The 18,723-nt window shown below is 48.2% G+C and overlaps 1 protein-coding gene and 1 long non-coding RNA gene across 4 annotated transcripts in view; one reads left to right on the top strand and one right to left on the bottom strand.

The window, feature by feature from the left end:
- Positions 1–1,649: 1,649 nt before the first annotated feature.
- Positions 1,650–15,480, bottom strand: LOC125132523 (uncharacterized). Its single transcript, XR_007136265.1, has 2 exons — positions 14,891–15,480; positions 1,650–2,284 (listed from the first exon to the last, which is right to left on the bottom strand). It is a non-coding gene; the product is annotated as an uncharacterized LOC125132523 (long non-coding RNA).
- CTCF (CCCTC-binding factor) overlaps positions 14,131–18,723 on the top strand; it is a 64,641-nt gene continuing 60,048 nt past the window's right edge. The window contains exon 1 of one of the 3 annotated variants that reach the window (XM_047789869.1): positions 14,131–14,330. The gene's annotated coding sequence lies outside the window, so the exon portion shown is untranslated. Of the gene's footprint in view, positions 14,331–17,221; positions 17,271–18,723 lie in introns of those variants that run through there. The other 2 variants (XM_047789871.1, XM_047789870.1) reach the window with 2 other exon arrangements.

The following is an 18,723-nucleotide window of genomic DNA, read 5'->3' on the forward strand; positions in this document are numbered from 1 at the left end:
AGGAGCAGGGCCCTCCCTACTCACTCAGCCCGCTCTGGTGTCCCGGTACCTGTGGCTGTAGCACAGCAGTGTGACACCCTGGGGAGAGTGTATGCCCGCACTCAGGAAGAGCCAATGAAGTGTCAACAGTTCTCCCCTCGGGGGTGACCCAGATCCCCAGAGAGCCCTGCCCCCCTGTGTTTTTGAGCTGTGTATGAAATAGTTTGGCTGGGCCTTTAACCACCTGCTGGGGAAGCCAAGCTGAGCAGGGGAAAAAAAAAAAAAAAACCGGCAACAGGAAGGCGCACAGGAAACACCTGTGTGTGGATGCAGGTGGTTCACCCCGGTTGGGCGGGGGAGGAGGCAGGCGGCAGCCCCTCAGCACATCAGCACAGCCCTGTGCTCCCTCTGTAACCATGAAGGGTGGCATGGGAGGGGTGGTGCACCTCAATTTTTTGAGTGATCGGCTGGGGTGGTAGGGGGTGGGGAAGGCAAACAAGTAATAGAGACCAAGCCAGCACCCAAAGCTAGCCATGGCCTGGGCTTGACCCAGGGGCCTCTGCTGCAGGGTTGCAGTCCCAGAACCACTCCTAGGAGCCCCTCAGACCTGAGGCCCCACAAGAGGCTCACTGGTAGAGCAGGACTGTCTACTGGCATCCAGTGTGTGGCCTGTGTGGCAGGGAAAGAGGAAGTGAACACTGGCTGACCAGGTCCTGGGAAAGTGCAGGCAGGGATGGCTGGGTCAGCACGAGCTCACCGCTCAATCCACAGGAGAGGACAGGGCCTAGGCAAGAAATGTAGGATGGAAAAATATCCCAGCCAGGGGTCAAGTGGGACTGTCACTGGAAATTTGAGTGGCTCTGCACCTCTGCTTTCCGATTCTGGGAAGGGATAGGGCATCTAACTCTGTCCTCTACAAGAAGAGTCCTGAGTCCAGAACCTAGGATCCAGCTCTAGCCGAGGGTGGATGTGAGGGTCAGCGTGGGCAGGAGCTGGAAGCAGGGTGCTGTGAAGTACAGCTGAATGACAGTCAAGGCCAAGATAAAAAGAGCCTAAGGGCTTTGTCCCATCAAGCCTACTTAGCTCAGAGCAGTATGGATCTGCCCCAGGGCAGCCACTCAGCCCCTCTCCATCAGTGACTTGAATCCAGGCTGGATGGCCTCCTGCCCCCCAGGGCCCAGGTCCAGGTCTGTGATGGTGGAGGGCAGGGAGAGCCCTCATCCTCCCGGCCCCCCTGTATGCCCTGCCCTCCTCCACACACACAGCCTCACAGGTGCCTCCCATGGGTCTTTCCACAGGGCAGAGCTGCTCCCAGCACGCCTCCCGCCTCCTACCCTGCTGTCACCCGGGTTCGGAGAGGCACTCACTCTCACTCCTGCGACTCTGGACGATTGAGAGTCTACTGCCTCAGGTGCTGGGAGGTTGAGGACACCATCAGGAGTCAAAGGCACCAGGGCAGGGAAAGCCTGAGCCCAGCTATCCTGTGGAACCTATGCCAGCCTCTGTGAGGGGACAGAAGGAAGTAGGCCTCCAAGGTCTGTGACACTCTGAGAAGCGTCCCATCAATCAAGTCCATCAAGGCCACAGCAGTGCTTTGGCCACCATTGTTAGGGCTCTCCCCAGAGGAAACTAAGGAGCGTGCCCTGTAAAAAAAGGGGGCCAGGCAGAGGTAGTCCAGGATAGTTTATTGCGTTGGTGGTCACTGGAGGCTCCCCTCACTCCCCTCCTCTCTTTTGCCCTCTTCCAACCTTACCATTCCTCCAGTCTCTCATTCTTCTTCCCCATGTATTCAGAGCTGCAGAGAACCAAAAAAAGAAGAAAGGAAAACAAAAAAAAGGCATGTTGGTAAAGGCAAAGAAGCAGATGGGTTGGCACGTGGGAAGGGAGCCGCTTCTTTGTCTCACCCACAGAGCGGGGGTGCCTTCCTTGTGTGCTTCTGCCTAGCGTACGGGTACAATTTGCTGAACCCTTGGCGTTTGACATGCTCCCCCAACCCCCAACAGCCCTGAAGTGCTCTCTTCAGGCTATCCCTCACATGTGGACAGAAAGCTCTTGGCTTAGCTGCCAGACCTGGCTCTTCTGGGCATAGGTAACATAGAAGGGTGAGCTTGGGAAGGATTCCCAGGCCTATACAAACTGCTAAGTGAGACCATCTATCATTTGGAAAATAAGACTGTCACTGACCTTGTTTCAGAAGGCTGCAACGGGGTGATGGTCAGTTTGAGTGATGTCCATGGTCAAGTCTCACTTATCTCTGAAGATACTCAGGGTGTATGGATCCTCAGTAAATGCTGACATGGAGCAGCTGAATAAGCAGATGAATTGCTGTGCTAACACCTACATTTCTAGCTAGCTCCTCTGAATCTCCTTACAACTTTCTCCTCTACCTCCTCCTCAAGCATCCTCCAACAAACATCACTCCCTAGGCTTCCATTCTAGGCCCATTTCTCCTGTCTCTTGGAACGCACTCCCTGAACCACCTTATCCATTGCTCTGGCTTCCATCTGTATGCCGAGGCTGTGTGCCAAGGATTCACACAGCTCTCACCTTAGCAGTGGACCCCCAGAGCCAACTGCTGACTGGCCACCTTTAGAATGGCATGCTCCAAATCAAACTTATCTCCTGTTTCTCCTTCATGGCTCCTGGGGTTACCAACTGCCCAGGTACTCAACCCATATAACTGGGCCTTATCCTAGACTCTTTCCCCTGTCCCCTCCTCCCAACCATCCAGAATCTTCTCAGTTAAATGCCCTAAATATTTCTAAATTCTGTCTGCTTCTCTTTATCCTCATGGGCATCACTAAGTTTTAGGATATATTGACTTCTCACTTAAACACTAGAACTGCCCCCCTCCCTGTCTTCTTCCATCCATTCTCCAAGGTGCAATATGATTGCTAAAAGCATAAACCCACTGCTACAGTTTCTCTTAGGGAAAATTCCAGCTCCCTCAATGTGGTTCATAAAAATTTTGTGTGTTCCTCTCTCCAGTCTCACTCTTGTCACCTAACTTCTCAGGAAAGTTGGGAGTGAGCTTGCTGGCCGTACCAGCACCTGAGAGACTGTGTCCCAGGCAGAGCTGTGCTGTGTGGGGGAGGAGGCCAGTATAGCCAGACAGTGGCCCCTGCAGCCTGGAGCTGATAAGCAGAGACCTCTGTGAGTGCCTGAGCCAGCCCCAACAACGCTCAGCATCTTTATTTATTTTAACTATTTCTTCAACATTCCACTTTTTTTTTTTTTTTTTTTTAATGGCCGCACCCATGGCATATGGAAGTTCCTGGGCCAGGGACTGAATCTGAACTGCAGGTGCGGCAGAGCCAGATCCTTTAACCCACTGTGCTGGGCTGGGGATAGAACCTGAGCCTCTACAGTCAGATTCTTAACCAACTGCACCACAGTAGGAACCCCAACATTCGACATTTGATGGTGCAGATACCTCTTTCTTCCCTCAGTGTAAATGTTCTAATACAAATATTTTTATTAATTGCCCCCCGCCAAAAAACAACAAAAAACCAAAAAGCACAATAAAAAAATTGGACCTTACCAAACCACCTGTAGGGCTTGCTTGCCCCTCTGTGGTACACTCTTCCACCCTGTGTCTTGCCTTGGTAATGCCTGATGAGTCACCCGATAGGCTTCAAACTAGACATCACACATTTCTTCAGGAACCTTCCCTTCCACTATGCTCCTGTCACCAGGGGTGTAGTACTAGGGGAATCACACCTGATTGCAATTGCTCATTTATTTAGTACCCTCCAGCATATACATTAAATACATCTGTAAGTACTTGCTGACTATTCCACTAGGTAATAGGCACCACCCAATCTGGGAAAGATGATTGGTGCCTTCCCCGTAGAGCCTAGTCCAAGCTTTTGTTTTGTTTTGTTTTGTTTGTCCTTTTATAGCCACACCTATGGCATATGGAAGTTCCCAGGCTAGGGGTTGAATCAGAGCTGTAGCTATGGCCTATGCCTCAACCACAGCAACGCCCAGATCTGAGCCACATCTACACTGTAGCTTATGGAGTGACACAGCGGAAACGAATCCGACTAGGAACCATGAGGGTGAGGGTTCGATCCCTGGCCTCGCTCAGTGGGTTGAGAATCTGGTATTGCTGTGAGCTGTGGTGTAGGTTGCAGATTCAGTTCAGATTTGGTGTTGCTGTGGCTGTGGTGTAGGCTAGCAGCTACAGCTGTGATTCGACCCCTAGCCTGGGAACCTCAATATGCCGCAGGTGCAGCCCTAAAAGGACAAAAGACCAAAAATGAATAAATCAACTGCAGCTTGTGTTAAGCTTAACCCACTAAGCAAGGCCAAGGGTTGAACCTACATCTTCCTGGACACTTTGTGGGGTTCTTAACCCACTGAGCTACAAGAGGAACTCCTTGTTTTGTTTTTAAATGGCTTTATTGAGATTTAGTCCATGGACTATGCAATTCACCCATTTAAGATGTAAAATTTGGGAGTTCCTGGGTGGCACAGTGGGTTAAGGATTTTGTGATGTCATTGCTATGGCTTGTATTACGGCTGTGGCGCAGGTAAGATCCCTGGCCCAGGAACTTCTGCATACTGCATGTATATGGCCAAAAATAAATAAATAAAATGTACAATTTAGTGGCTTTTAGTATATTTACAAAGTTCATCACCACAATCAGTTTTAAAGTTTTCATCAACCCCAAAAGAAACTTCGCACTCCTTAGGTATCATTGCTGGGCCTCTGTATCCCCTTCCCTTCCCCATCACCCAGCCCCCAAGGTAACCACCAATCTAGTGTAACCACAGATCCTATAGATTTGCCTATTCTGGATATTTCTTATGTGAATCAGGTTAGGTCTTCCCCTAACCTGAAATTCATCTAAGAACTTCCCTGGAGATTCAAATTCAGAGATCAGGGAATCTGGTGGGTTTTGTTTTTTTGTTTGTTTTTTTCCCAGCTTTTTAGGGCCGCACCTGCAGCATATGGAAGTTCCCAGGCTAGGGGTTTGAATCGGAGCCACAGCTGCTGGACCACAGCACAGCCACAGCCACGTGAGATCCGAGCCATGTCTTCCAACTACACCAAAGCTCACAGTAACTCCTGATCCCCAACCCACAGAGTGAGGCCAGGGATTGAACCTGCACCCTCATGGATCCTAGTCGGGTTCGCTAACCGATGAGCTACAAAGGGAACTCTGGAATCTGTATTTTTAACATGGGGGCTTCTCTAAAGAGTCAATTCTCTATTTAATCAGACTGCATCTGCCTTTACTGTCTCCAACAACCAAGGCCAAATGTATAGTAGTTGTCAACAAATAGCTTTTGACGACTACCTCTAAAACTTAACACAATCAAGCATTTTGAGTATGGCGAGTCCCCTTGTGGCTTGGCAGGTTGGGGACAATATAGGGAGGGAGGAGTGAGATCAGACTAGTGGAGGAGGCAAATTGAATCCACAGAGGCCAAAGGTGGCAATTAGAGAGGGGCTTGTGGAGTGGCTGAAGAGTTTGGGATTTATTACCTCTAGGGTACTGGAGAGTCATCCATGGGCTTGAAGCAGGGGAATTATGTGATCACATCTGGGCTGTGCAGTTGTGTAGGGGGAGGAGGCAGGAAGCAGTGAAGAGTCTAAAGCTATGGTCAGAAGTGATAGTGCCTGAGCCAGGTTGGAGGCAGTGGGGATAGAGATTAGAGTGAAGAGATATCCCAAAGGCAGAATGGACAATTTAGAGATTGATGGGATGTGGGAGATGAGAGAATGAAGCCCAGGTTTCTGGCCTTTGTGGTGGATGGATGATGGTATCTTTCACTGACAAGGGGGAGTCCTAGAGAAGCAAACTGAGAGTAACAAGGCTCATAAGGGTGGCCTGGGAGCCATCCAGAAGACAGTGTTCAGAAAGAAGCTGGATATGTTGACCCGGGGCAAGAAGAAAAGGATGTAGGAGTTCCCGTCATGGTGCAGCAGAAACGAATCCGACTAGGAACCATGAGGTTGCGGGTTTGATCCCCCGCCTCTCTCCGTGGGTTAAGGATCCGGCATTGCCATGAGCTGTGGTGTAGGTCGCAGACAAGGCTTGGATCTGGCGTTGCTGTGGCTTTGGCGTAGGCCGGTGGCTGCAGCTCTGATTAGACCCCTAGCCTGGGAACCTCCATATGCCGTGGGTGCAGCCCTAAAAAGACAAAAGGCAAAAAAAAAAAAAAAAGGTGTAGGCTAGAAGCTAAAGCTTGAGAGTCATCCTTGCTTTACTGTGAAATCTCATGTGACTACAGTGATGTGCAGTGACCACTCTGTAACTTTCATACTGGTAGTCTATACCTTTTACTGGCTTCTCCATCCTTGACTTCTACCTACTAATGTTCATCAAGTTTAGAGGCTGTAGACTAATATGAGACAAAACGTAAGGCACTTGAGGGCTAGGGATATCATTTCTCTCCAGTATTACTTAGCCTTGAGCATAAACCTAGGCATTGAGCAGTTATTAGGGCTTACTTATAGGTTAATAAGGCATGACTCCAAATAATCTCTGCTGCTTTCCGAGTGTCTGAAATCCACCATCAAAGTCCTTCCTTTAGGTTAACACAGTAGTGTCCAACTTGCATTAGAGGCAGAAACTACACCCCCACTCCCAAACAAATTGGAGAAGGGGGAGAGAATGAGTAGAGAGGCCCGGAGTCTGCCTGATGGACCCCCCCCCCTTCTCTTTCCTTTCCCAAGCAGCCCCTAAGCTAAAGCATCATATCTAGAAGATTCCTATAAATAATGGAAATCTTACCTAACAGAGTGAGGAGCCCTGAGCACCCAGCGAAAGAACAGGAAGAGAGAGAGTGGGACTAGGTGGAAGATTTGAGTACTCACCTTGGCTTTTTTCTTTTTTTTTTTTTTTTGGCTGAGCCCACAGAAATTCCCAGGCCAGGGACCAAACCCACACCATAACAGTGAACCCAGTCACAGCACTGACAACAACAGATCCTTAACCACTAGGCCACCGAGGAACTCCTTCGTCATGATTTTGCCAACAAGTTACTGGACGACTCTGAGCAGGTCACTTCACTTCTAGAGTTCAAGATAAAACTGTGGCTCGCTCTTCAAAAAGAACTGTGAACACCAACTGAAAGGGCAAGCATGAAGGTGTTTTTGCAAAGTGAAAAATGTGAGTGAGATTGATTATTAAAGGATGGTCAATGCATATCTGAAAAATGCAGGTAAGATCACACAGAACAAAAGTAATCTGCTTCTTGGAGTTCCCGTCGTGGCGCAGTGGTTAACGAATCCGACTAGGAACCATGAGGTTGCAGGTTCGATCCCTGGCCTTGCTCAGTGGGTTAACGATTCGGCATTGCCGTGAGCTGTGGTGTAGGTTGCAGAAGTGGCTTGGATCTGGTGTTGCTGTGGCTCCGGCATAGGCCAGTGGCTATGGCTCCAATTAGACCCCTAGCCTGGGAACCTTCATATGCCGTGGAAGCGGCCCTAGAAAAGGCAAAAAGACAAAAAAAAACAAAGCAATCTACTTCCCAAATATTACATGTAAGCCTAGGCGAAGTCCTTTAGACTTTAAAAAGCAGTAGTTTGAGCTGAGAGATAAAAAAATAGTTTTGGGAGTTCCCTGGTGGTCGAGTAATCGTAAGGATCCAGTGTTATCACTGCTGCGGCACAGGTTCAGTCCCTGATCTGGGAGCTTCTGCAGGACGAAGGCATGGGAAATAAATAAATACATAGGGTTTTTACAGGGGCCTAAAGAAAGACATCAATAAGGAAAATCCTGTGGTCTGGGTAAAAGATGATGCAGAAAGGCAGGTCTTTAAAAATTTAGGAGAAAGTGGTTGGCCTTGACAGTTGACATTAAATTTTCCAAATATAACATTTAGTATCACTACATCCTAGTTCAAAAGCGTGGGATGACTTGCTGACCCAACATTCTTGTCCCCTTTCTTTTTTTTTTGTCGTTTTCTAGGGCTGCACACTCAGCATATGGAGGTTCGCAGGCTAAGGGTCCAGCTGGAGCTATAGCTGCTGGCCTACGCCAGAGCCAAAGCAACGCCAGATCCAAGCCGAATCTGCGAGCTACACCACAGCTCACGGCAATGCCAGATCCTTAACCCACTGAGCGAGGCCACAACCTCATGGTTCCTAGTCAGATTCGTTTATGCTGCTCCACTATCAGAACTCCTCATCCCCTTTCATACTCTCGATTGTGGCTCTTCACCTTATATGCCTCTGCATTGATTGTTAATGCCTTCGCATCCTGTAACAACCAGGTGAAATGAGTTACTCCTAGGGAATGATTTGCTCTTTTATCTATGAATCCATTTCTTCTCATGATAGCAGTTAATGCATTAAGGAGTTCCTGTTGTGGCTCATCATTAACAAATCCGGCTAGTATCCATGAGGATGTGGGTTCGATCCCAGGCCCTGCTCAGTGGGTTAAGGATCCAGCGTTGCCATGAGCTGTGGTGTAGGTCACAGATGCAGCTCAGACCTGTTGTTGCTGTGGTGTAGGCCAGCAGCTGCAGATCCAATTCAATCCCTAGCCTAGGAACTTCCTTACACCCCAGGTGCAGCCCTAAAAAGACAAACAAACAAAACAGGAGTTCCCATCATGGCGCAGAGGAAACATATCTGGCTAGGAACCATGAGGTTCGATCCCTGGCTTCGCTCAGTGGGTTCAGCATCCAGCGTTGCCGTGGCTGTGGCGTAGGCCAGCAGCTATAGCTGATTAGAACGCAGCCTGGGAAACTCCATATGCTGCAGGTGTGGCCCTAAAAAGCAAGTAATAATAATAATAACAATGCGTTGTTTTTTGGTTTTGCTTTTTTTCCCTAACCATTCTGACCATTAAACTCGATAAACACATCTTGGATCATCTTTGTATCCTCTAGTGCCTAGAAAGGGAGCCGAACACAGCAGGTATTCAATAAACGTCTGCTAAATTGGGTTATGTTACACATGTCCTCAGTAGATACAGAGGCAATGGGAGTATTCAGGTGTAGCTCTAGGTTTTACCCTCAAAGTGGGTGGGAAGAGTCTTGCTTATTGTTAACTTAGAAAATCAGCACATTTCTCCTCAATTTGTTGATTCTCTTGCTTAATGAGCCCCCCCCCCCCCGGAAAAAAACACCTAAATCAAAGTTATTGCAAGCTTTACATGGGGGCAACAGTGAGAACTAAAGGAGATCTTGGTTCTCCTGAGAACTATAGTACAAAGTACACTTTTCTTCCAGGCCAAGGAAAGTCTGGTCAGTAATTCTATTAATTCTATTAATGAATCTAATCAACTGACCATCAGAAGGTGGATTTGGGAGTGAGGGTAGGCAACAAGGAGCGTAAAAATAAAAGAAACAGCAAATTCCCTTGTGGGTTAAAGATTGGGCATTGCTGCACAGGTTGGATTCCTGGCCCAGGAACTTCCACATGCCGTGGATGCAGCCAAAAAAAAAAAAAAAAAAGAAAGAAAAAGAAAGATAAAATAATAATAGTTTACATTTTTGGTATGATTACTGGTGCCTATAACTATGCCTAAAGTTTTACTTGCAGTTTCTCATTCAATCCTTACCACTTTGAGAAATACAATTATCATCCTATTTTATAGAGAAGGTAAGATTCCTTATTAGCTGTGTGATCTTGGGTGAATTACTGGGTAACAACTCAACTGCAGATTTCTTCTCTATAAAATAGGATGATAATTGTATTTCTCAAAGTGGTAAGGACAGTCTTCTTACTCCAGCATCCAGAGAGGGTGCTATTAAACATTTGACATATAAATTACATCTTAATCTAATTAACTGCTCACCAGAGCTTTCTAGTAATACAGCTTCCCAGGAGGCTCTCCTATGGAGAGAGAACATGCCTTTTGCTAGCATGTGAGCACCAGTCCACTTCCCAGTTAGTAAAAATGTCACTCTGCTTATCAATCAAGCTGCTGTGAAGCTGACAAGTCCCTAAGGAAGCTGAAAGGCACCCTCAAAGCTGAGGGCCAGATCTTGGAAAGTGGTAACTTCACCAGTGCCATGTGGAAAGCTGACAGCCTTGTCCCCTGAACTCCTGTGGACTGCAAACCTGAGACGATCAATGGGAAGAGCCCTTTCCTAAATCACTGGGTGGTTTTAAATCACCCCAGTTCTCATTGGTGAGATAATCCGGGATAGTACTGCAGGGAACAAACCTGTCCTTATTTTTATCATTCCACCTGTTCCACATGCTCTCATCATATTACTTTTCCTTCTTGGTTTGTTTCTGTCCAGCCTGAAACATTCTATCCTTTTCTGTACCTTAGTCTTTGGGGCTAATTCCACAAAGGGGGACATATCACCATTTCCTACAAAAAGAAAATGTTTTCTTTTGTTCCTTCCTAGTGTTCATCATTTTCTTAGCCGTATCAAACCAGCACATAGGATCTTTGTCTTCAGAGTGCAGGCTCTACGGCTCACTGGACCCCAATCCTGGCTTCTAACTAATGTCTCAGAGGTCATATAGTTGTAATTATAGTTGATATTATAAATATAGTAGTCTTAGTCCGTTAGGACTGCTATAACAAAATACCACTGACTGGGTGGCTTATAAACAGCAGCTATTTACTGCTCACAGTTTTGGAGGCTGGAAATCTAAGGTCAAGGCATCAACATGGTCATTTTTTTTTTTTTTTTAAACATGGTCATGTTCTGGTGAAGGCCCTTTTCCTGGTTCATAATTGGTGCCTTCGTGCTGTATCCTCACATGGTGGAAGGGGCTGAGGATCTCTACAAAGCCTCTTTTTTTTTTGCGGGAGGGCATCTGAGGCATGTGGAAGTTCCCAGGCTAGGGGTTGAATTGGAGCTGTAGCTGCCAGCCTATGCCACAGCCACAGCAACATCATATCCGGGTTGTGTCTGTGACCTATACCCCAGTTCACAGCAACGCTGGATCCTTAACCAGATGAGTGGGGCCAGAGACTGAACCCACGGCCTTATGGATACTAATTGGGTTTGCATTACCTGAGCCACAATGGGAACTCCAGAAACTAAGAATTTAAATGCAAGTGAGTTTTGTTTCTAGTACATAGTTCCTAAGTATACAGGAGCTGTTTGGAGTAGAGGGTGAAAAAAAAATGCAAATATTCTAGAGGTGTCTGTAATTCCTCTAAGTTCATCTTTTCTTTCTTTTCTTTTTCTTTTTGGCCATGCCCTCATGGCATGCAGAAGTTCCCAGGCCAGGGATGCAACCCTGGACACAGCAGTGACCCAAGCCACAGCAGTGACAATGCCAAATCCTTAACACACTGAGCCACTGGGGAACTCCCTAAGTTTGCTCTTTCTTTCTGCTTCAGTCCTCAGGTTGATAAGAGACAACTGGAATCACTTAGTTTCTAGAAAAAGGAGTCCCATGAAAATTTCCAAATACTTCTAAAATAGTCACATAAAGCAAGTACCTGAGATTAGAAATCAGAAAACTTGGATCCTGGTACTGAGAAACCAAATTATCCCTTTTCTTCATGTCTGTACCCAAACAGCTGAATGTTGCTAGAGAAAAACCACTCACTGGGCCAACTGGTTTAACTTTAAACTCATGATCACAAACTTTAAATGGGCACTGATTTCACCAAGACAGTCCTACTAGGAAAAGTGCAAGCTTGTTTTCTCTCTCCCCTGTATTTGCATCCATCTTCACCTTTGTTATCCTAATTACCACAGTAGAAGCATCCTGTTCCTATGGGGGTCAGTCTGCCCAGTTTCCTTATACTGTTCCATGGATCTCATCCTGATTTAAGTCAAGCGAGCCCTTCACTCTCCTGTATCACTTCCAATAGCAAATAAAGATGCTCTAGAACCCTTTGGTCTTTTTTTTTTTTTGGCTTTTTGGCTTTTTGGGGCCACACCTGTGCCACATGGAGGTTCCCAGGCTAGGGGTCCAATCAGACTATAGCAGTCGGCCTACACCACAGCCACAGCAATGCAGGATCTGAGCCGCATCTTCGACCTACACCACAGCTCACGGCAACGCGGATCCTCAACCCACTGAGCGAGGTCAGGGATCGAACCCACGTCCTCATGGATGCTAGTCGGGTTCGTTAACCACTGAGCCTCGACAGGAACTCCCCTTTTCAGTCTTTTAAAACATGCTCCAGAACCCTTTCGTCTTTTCATCCTCCCTTGATCCTGTATCTTTCCATAGTTATCCCTGAATTTCTTGGCTCTCTTCACAGCTAAACTTCACTCACAGTGCTTACATGTGCTGTCTCTATTTCCTCACTTATCCCATTCACTCTTCAACCCATTCTAGTCAGGTCCACACCTCTGATTTACCAACATGAATCAAGCCAAAGTCACAAGTGATAATCTCCAGTGACCTCCAAGGTGACCTATCGAATATAGCCACGTTTCTGGCCCAAGTATACCTCTCAGCTGCACAGAAACCCAGTTGACCACTCCCCTCCTCTGTGCCCTTGTATTCCAAATTCAACATTGTGTAGATTTCCTTCTGCCTTCCTGGCTGCTTCCCTCAGTCTCCTCAATTACCCTATCTCTAAATGCTGGAACGCCTAAAATTTGGCTTTGGAACTTCTTTGAACTCTTTCCTCCAAGTCAAAGGTCTTATAAAGTGACCCAATGTGTGGTTTAATCAACTTATGCATTTTTTTTTTCTGGTCTTTTTAGGTCCACATGAGTGCCATATGGAGGTTCCCAGGCTAGGGGTCAAATGCAAGATGTAGCTGCCGGCCTACACCACAGCCCACAGCAGCGCTGGATCCGAGCCTTGTCTGCAGCCTAAACCACAGCTCACAGCAATGCCCTATCCTTAACCCACTGAGCGAGGCCAGGGATCCAAGCCTTGTCTGCAGCCTAAACCACAGCTCACAGCAATGCCCTATCCTTAACCCACTGAGTGAGGCCAGGGATCAAACCCCTAGTTGTTTGTTAACCCCTGAGCCACAACAGCAACTCCAGCTTATGCAGTTTTAAAACATCTGACTTAGTTGCCAGCACCTGGAGATTTTACACACGCACACGCACAGACACAGAGACACACACAAACATCCAGATTTTCTTTAAAAAACAAAGCAAAACAAACCCAGATCTGTCAACATTGGGTTAGCATTCTCATAATGGAACAATCAGCTCAATGGAGAAGTGTCCCCTAGATGCTGGGTCCGTTTGTTCCCCGAGATCTAAGGTAAGGAAGTAAGAATATAGTCCTGAGTTGGATTCCCTTATGGGAACCAAAGCTCTCCTCCCTGAACCATCAGAACATCTTCCAGTCGGTCTTTAGTGAACTTTATTGTCAACTAGCTAGACTCCGCAGGTGCATAGTAAGGGTGGGAGGGCGACCGCATGGTGAGGGGCTGAAGGACTCCGCCCACAGAGAGCGTAATAGTTCTCGGGCAAAGATAAGAAATATACGTTTTAAAACACAGATTTACACCGCGCCAAATACAAAAAGCGCTTTCGGCAAAACACTGCTAGGATCGTGTTAAAGCATAAAGTCTGGCCTTCCGTCGGCCTCTCCGGGATGAAGTGGCCTGGACACCCAAGAAGCCCTAGCCCTCTTCTGTGATACCCCGTATTAGGAGCCCTCTTGAAGGGCGGAGAGATCCCCAAAACCACTGGGCAAGGACTGCCCTGCTCGCCGTGACTCGCGGGCGTTGGATCGTTTCTGAGGAGCTGGGAGTGAGAGGGGATCCGCCCGGCCTTAGCGGGTGGCGGGTAGCAGTGCCGCGCTCCTCTCGGAGGGCGGGTCCCGACCGGCTAGGGCGGAGACTGGGGCCGCGCCCCGCCCAAGAGCCTCCTCAGCCCCACAGCCTAGTCCCGCGCGCGCTTCCTCCAAACACCCTCCCTCCCACCCCCGCCCTTACAGATTCAGGGCGGGAGACCGCAGCTAAGGAACCAGGTCAACAGGACCGGGTTCCTGGACCGCCCAGAGGCGACGGCCCCTACCCAGGAAGCCCCACCCCGCGGGTGCCCGGACATCGGGTGCCCTCAGAGCCCACGCGGGACGAGTCGAGAGCGCGTGCGGCGTGACGCGACCCGCAGCGCGTCCCGTGACGCCATCGCGCCCGCTTTTGAAAGTTGGCGCCCGGGGCTGCCTCCCATGCTGCCCTGCGCCAACCCCTCCCCTCACCTTTCCTCCCCCGCCCTCCACTAGTCGCCCGGCCGGCCCCCCCCCCAACCCGTCCCTTCCCTTATCAGCACCCGCGGCCCCGGCAGCGCCGACGCAGGCGCACTGCACCGCGCCGCCGCCATTTTGTGTCCGAGCCTGTGGAGCGATTAAACCGTGCGCGGAGCTGCTTCTTTGGCGGCAGCGGCGGCGGCGGCAGCCCGTGCGGGTGCGCGGAGCTGGCTAGGGACGCCGGGTGGCCGGAGCGGTGGAGCGGCGGCGGAGCGAGCGCTGCGGGGGGTGTGGCGCGGAGGTAAGGGGGCCCCGGGTGGAGGAGGTTTCGCGGGCCGCCTCTAGGTGTCACGATGGGGCCGCTCCGGTCGGCGCTGGCTGCAGCCCGGCGCCAGCGCCGCCGCCGGGGGGTGTTTGTCTCCCTCTACCGTCCCTGCTGCGGCGCGGCCGCCGCCATTGCCCGTCGCCGCCGCGGCCCGGCCGGCTCCCCCCCACCCCCCGCACTCCTCCCGCCCGCTAGGCCTCCCTCTTGACGACGCGCTAGGCCTCTGGCGGCGGCGGCTACAGAGGCCCGCGCGCTGGCGACTCCATTTTCCTTCCTTTGTCTCTGCCCTCGAGGCCGGCTCTTGGCCCGGTGGATCTCCCGGCCGTGGCCCGCCCTCTGCCCTCCGCCCCTCCCGCGTCGGGTGGCCCCAGCCGAGAGGCGATCTCCGCTCCCCGGCTTCCGCACCGCTTCGCTCTAGAGCCCAGGCCCCCAGTAACCGCGCGTGTAGCCGGGTCTCCGTTTAGTATGGTTGTCGGGCCCTTGCCAGCGCCTCTTGGGCTGCGTATTCTCCAGCCCACCTGGTCCCTGGCACTTACCCGCGCCTTGCGAGTGTCCTCCGCCGCCTGGCTGCTCGGCGGTCGCTCCCAGTCCGCACGTCGCCGCCGCTGGTCTCCGTCTCCACCGAGTGGCGCAGGCGGCGCTGCTGCGGCTGCGAGCAGAGGGACCCCAGAGCTGCCGAGAGCTCCCTCTGCAAGGCTGGCTGAGCTGCTCGCGCCTCGACGCCGCCGGAGCGGGCGGGGGGACGCGCGCTCGCCGCCCCCGCCTGGCCCGGCTGCGCCCCCAAACTAGCTCTTCGCCCGACCCGACTGGCGCGGCCCCCCCATGGTGGGCTGAAAGGGCACGAGTTCGACAAGTAGTTTTTCTCGAGCCAGGGTCAGATTCCTCTTGCAGTGATAGCAGCCTGACTGCGCTAAGATCTCAAAGGGATCAAAACTTAATTTCATTCTCAAGTGACGTGACTAATTCGTCAATTCGGGTTTATGGGCTGGCTAAATTGGTTCAGGCTACTCTTGGGTTTTCCTCTTGCTTTAAAATTTAAAACATTCTGACGCTGACTTCGTGCAGTTCTTAGTACCTGATGCTTTAGGGCTAGGCGAAGGCAGTTCTGCCCCGGGATTGTGCAACCTGATCTAAAGCGCCAGTAGGGCAGAATGAATTTATTCTTGACTCCACTGGTAATTTGCCCATATGCTGAAATATGAGGGTTGATGTTGTAATTGAATCCTGGGTCAGTAGTTGCAGTTGGTTTATAAATATCTACGCTTAATGTAACTACTCTTTAGTAGCTGACTTCCTTCCTGTAGCCCTGAGTTCAGCAATAAGTAAACATTCACATGTGTATAGGCTTCATGCTTTCTTTGAGTTTAGATCAGCTGGGAAAGTTAAAATTTTAAACCCCTTTAGGGGGCAAAAGAGGCTAAACAGGGCATGTGTGTTAAATTCACTCTGTCCTTAAGTCTTCTTGCGTCGTTAAAAAGCTGCTTGTTGAATTATCAGTCTTTTCTTTTTCCTCATATTCTGGTACCTTAATACACTGTGGTGCAGCAGTTGATGTATCAACTTGGGTAGCTTTAGAAAGAGGAAAGTATTAATTAACTTTTGAGGGGGCAGGGAAGCTATATTAAGTTTATGACGAAATTAAAACAGCCTGGTGCTAATAAAGCAAAATTGATTGGTCTACTGTGTGTAATCTCAATCTGTAGAATTTTGCACCAGATGCCTCAACTGGGGAGTCTTTTCAACATTATGTTCCTTCTCCACAATAAAATTGTGCTAAGTAACTAAATGCAATTGGACTGTCATGCTTAGGAATAGAATCATGTTTAATTGACTAATATATTAGGCCATTTGTATAATTTTTGGCATTCTTGTACTTTTCAGTTTTACTTTCTTTTTGAAATTGTGGGTGGCAAGTGGCATGTTTTACTTATTAAAATAAGCTCCGCACAGATTAAAGTCTGCAGTTGAGTTAGGAGGAAATCTTATTTTCCCAAGTTAGCATTGTGCTCCATAGATGATATTTTATTTCTTAATTGATTTGTACCATATATATAGTCACCAGCTTTTTGGTTTTACAGATCATTTCTGTTTTTTAATGCTGTAGATCTTGTCCACAGAGTTGCTATCCTTTGAGATTTCCTAAATGCCAAGGTCTGTACTTTGTTTTTATTGGAAAACTAAATTTACAGAAAATAAATGGAGGGAGAGTTCCCGTCATGACTCAGTGGTTAACGAATCTGACTAGGAACCATGAGGTTGCAGGTTCAATCCTTGGCCTTGGTCAGTGGGTTAAGGATCTGATGTTGCTGTGAGCTGTTGCTTGGATCCCAAGTGGCTGTGGCTGTGGCATAGGCCAGCAGCTACAACTCCCATTAGACCCCTAGCTTGGGAACCTCTATATGCCATGGGTGTGACCCTAAAAAATAAAAAGCAAAGCAAAAAAAAAGTAGTTGTAAAAGTTATCTTGAGAGATCCATTCAACCAACTTAAAGTTTAGGAGCTGTAAAAGTTATCCTTAATATGCATTAGGATTTTAATTAGAATTTTAATATGCATTAGAATTTAGAATTTTGCTTTAAACAACACATGAAAATGAAGGCACCCACCAAGGACTTCTGGGTGGCTAGGGGAGTTCCTTGGGCGTGACAGAAGCCACGGCTTCCTAGGGCCCTGAGGAGGACCTGTAGCAGAGCCTTGCAGAGTGGTGCCTGCTGGCAGAATGCACTTCTAGAGGCTGGTTTATTGCTGCAGGGATGTTGCCGGCATCAAATTTACTTCACATTATTTACTTTGTAGGCACTGTTTAGTTTCTTTTAAACCAGAAACCTAGTTGACCATCTGTCTTACCTTATTTACCTATCTTGTTTCAGGTGACTTCGGGCTTTTTTGCCAAAAATTAGGTACCTCTTCAAATAGGTAAAATTTGTCATAATTTAATAGTTTGATTAGGAACATAAAGGTTTACAAGGAATAATGGCAAATAATATATAACTTTGAAGACCATGGTTCACAATTGAATGTGTGGATTCGGCATACCATATATGTGTGTGTGTGTGTGCGTGCGCACATATGTATATATATGTATGTTTTCTTTTTGTTTTTTAACATCCCCAGATTTTCTCTAGTTGCTATCTTCAGATCTTACCTGGCAGTACCTTTGTGCATTTTTCCACTTTTGATCTTATTTTTAGTCACCCTTCAGTTTTCAGGGACATTCCTTTTGAGCCATGTTAGTGACAATATATCATCTCCAATACAAAAGTGTTGCTTGGACTAAATTCACTAATTCTCTATGCTATTATAAATTGCCTTTTCAACAGAGAAGATACTTGTTTTTTTCTTTTTTGCTTTTTAGGGCCGCACCTGTGGCATATGGAAGTTTCCAGGCTAGGGGTGGAATCAAAGCTGTGACTGCTGACCTATGCCACAGTCACAGCAGTGCGGGATCTGAGCTGTGTCTGCAACCTACACCTCAGCTCACAGCAACACTGGATCCTTAACCCACTGAGCGAGTTCAGGGATCAGACCCGAGTCCTCATGGGTGCTAGTCGGGTTCATTAACCACTGGGCCACCATGGGAACTCCAAGAAGACATTTTTTGAGCTTTATCTGATAAAGTATTATATCAGCCTAGTTTTGTGGACTTTAGTTAATTATGACATGGCTTCCCTCTTAGCTGTATCTCATATGCCAAATTATTTAGAAACTCTTGCTCTTTCATTTCATCTGGGAGTTTCTTTCCCCTATCCCCTGCCATGGAGGTAAGTTCCACTGTACCACTGCCTGAAGCTTGATGATTCATTTATTTGTATTTTAGAGAGAAAATTGACCTTAAGATGCTTGCGGTATTTCTCTAAAAAAGATATTTCATTGCTGTGCTTCTGGGATTTTCTTAAGTCAGTGAAGGCTCTCCCATAGTTATCTTTGGACTCTTGTGGTTTAGAGTAACTTAATCAGTGAATCACTGTTTGCTGAAGATAGGAGATAAACTGTTAAAGGACCATTATTGCATCTATAAGAATTAATTTTTTGGTAGTTTAAATATGTATACATGTGCCATTATTTGGTTGCAGGATCTTAATGGGATACTATTTTAATAATCACAAATCTTTTTTTTTTTTTTTTTTTGGTCTTTTGAGGGCCGCATGGGCGGCATATGGAGGTTCCCAGGCTAGGGTTCAAATCCGAGCTGCAGCTGCCAACCCACCACAGCCACAGCAATGCCAGATCCGAGCCGTATCTGCACCCTACACTACAGCTCATGGCAACACTGGATCCTTAAGCCACTGGGTGAGGCAAGGATTGGAACCTGCGTCCCGATGTTTACTAGTCAGATTCGTTTCCACTGAGCCATAATGGGAACTCCCAA

The sequence above is a fragment of the Phacochoerus africanus genome, chromosome 8 (assembly GCF_016906955.1).
Source record: "Phacochoerus africanus isolate WHEZ1 chromosome 8, ROS_Pafr_v1, whole genome shotgun sequence".
NCBI classification, from domain to species: Eukaryota; Metazoa; Chordata; class Mammalia; order Artiodactyla; family Suidae; genus Phacochoerus; species Phacochoerus africanus.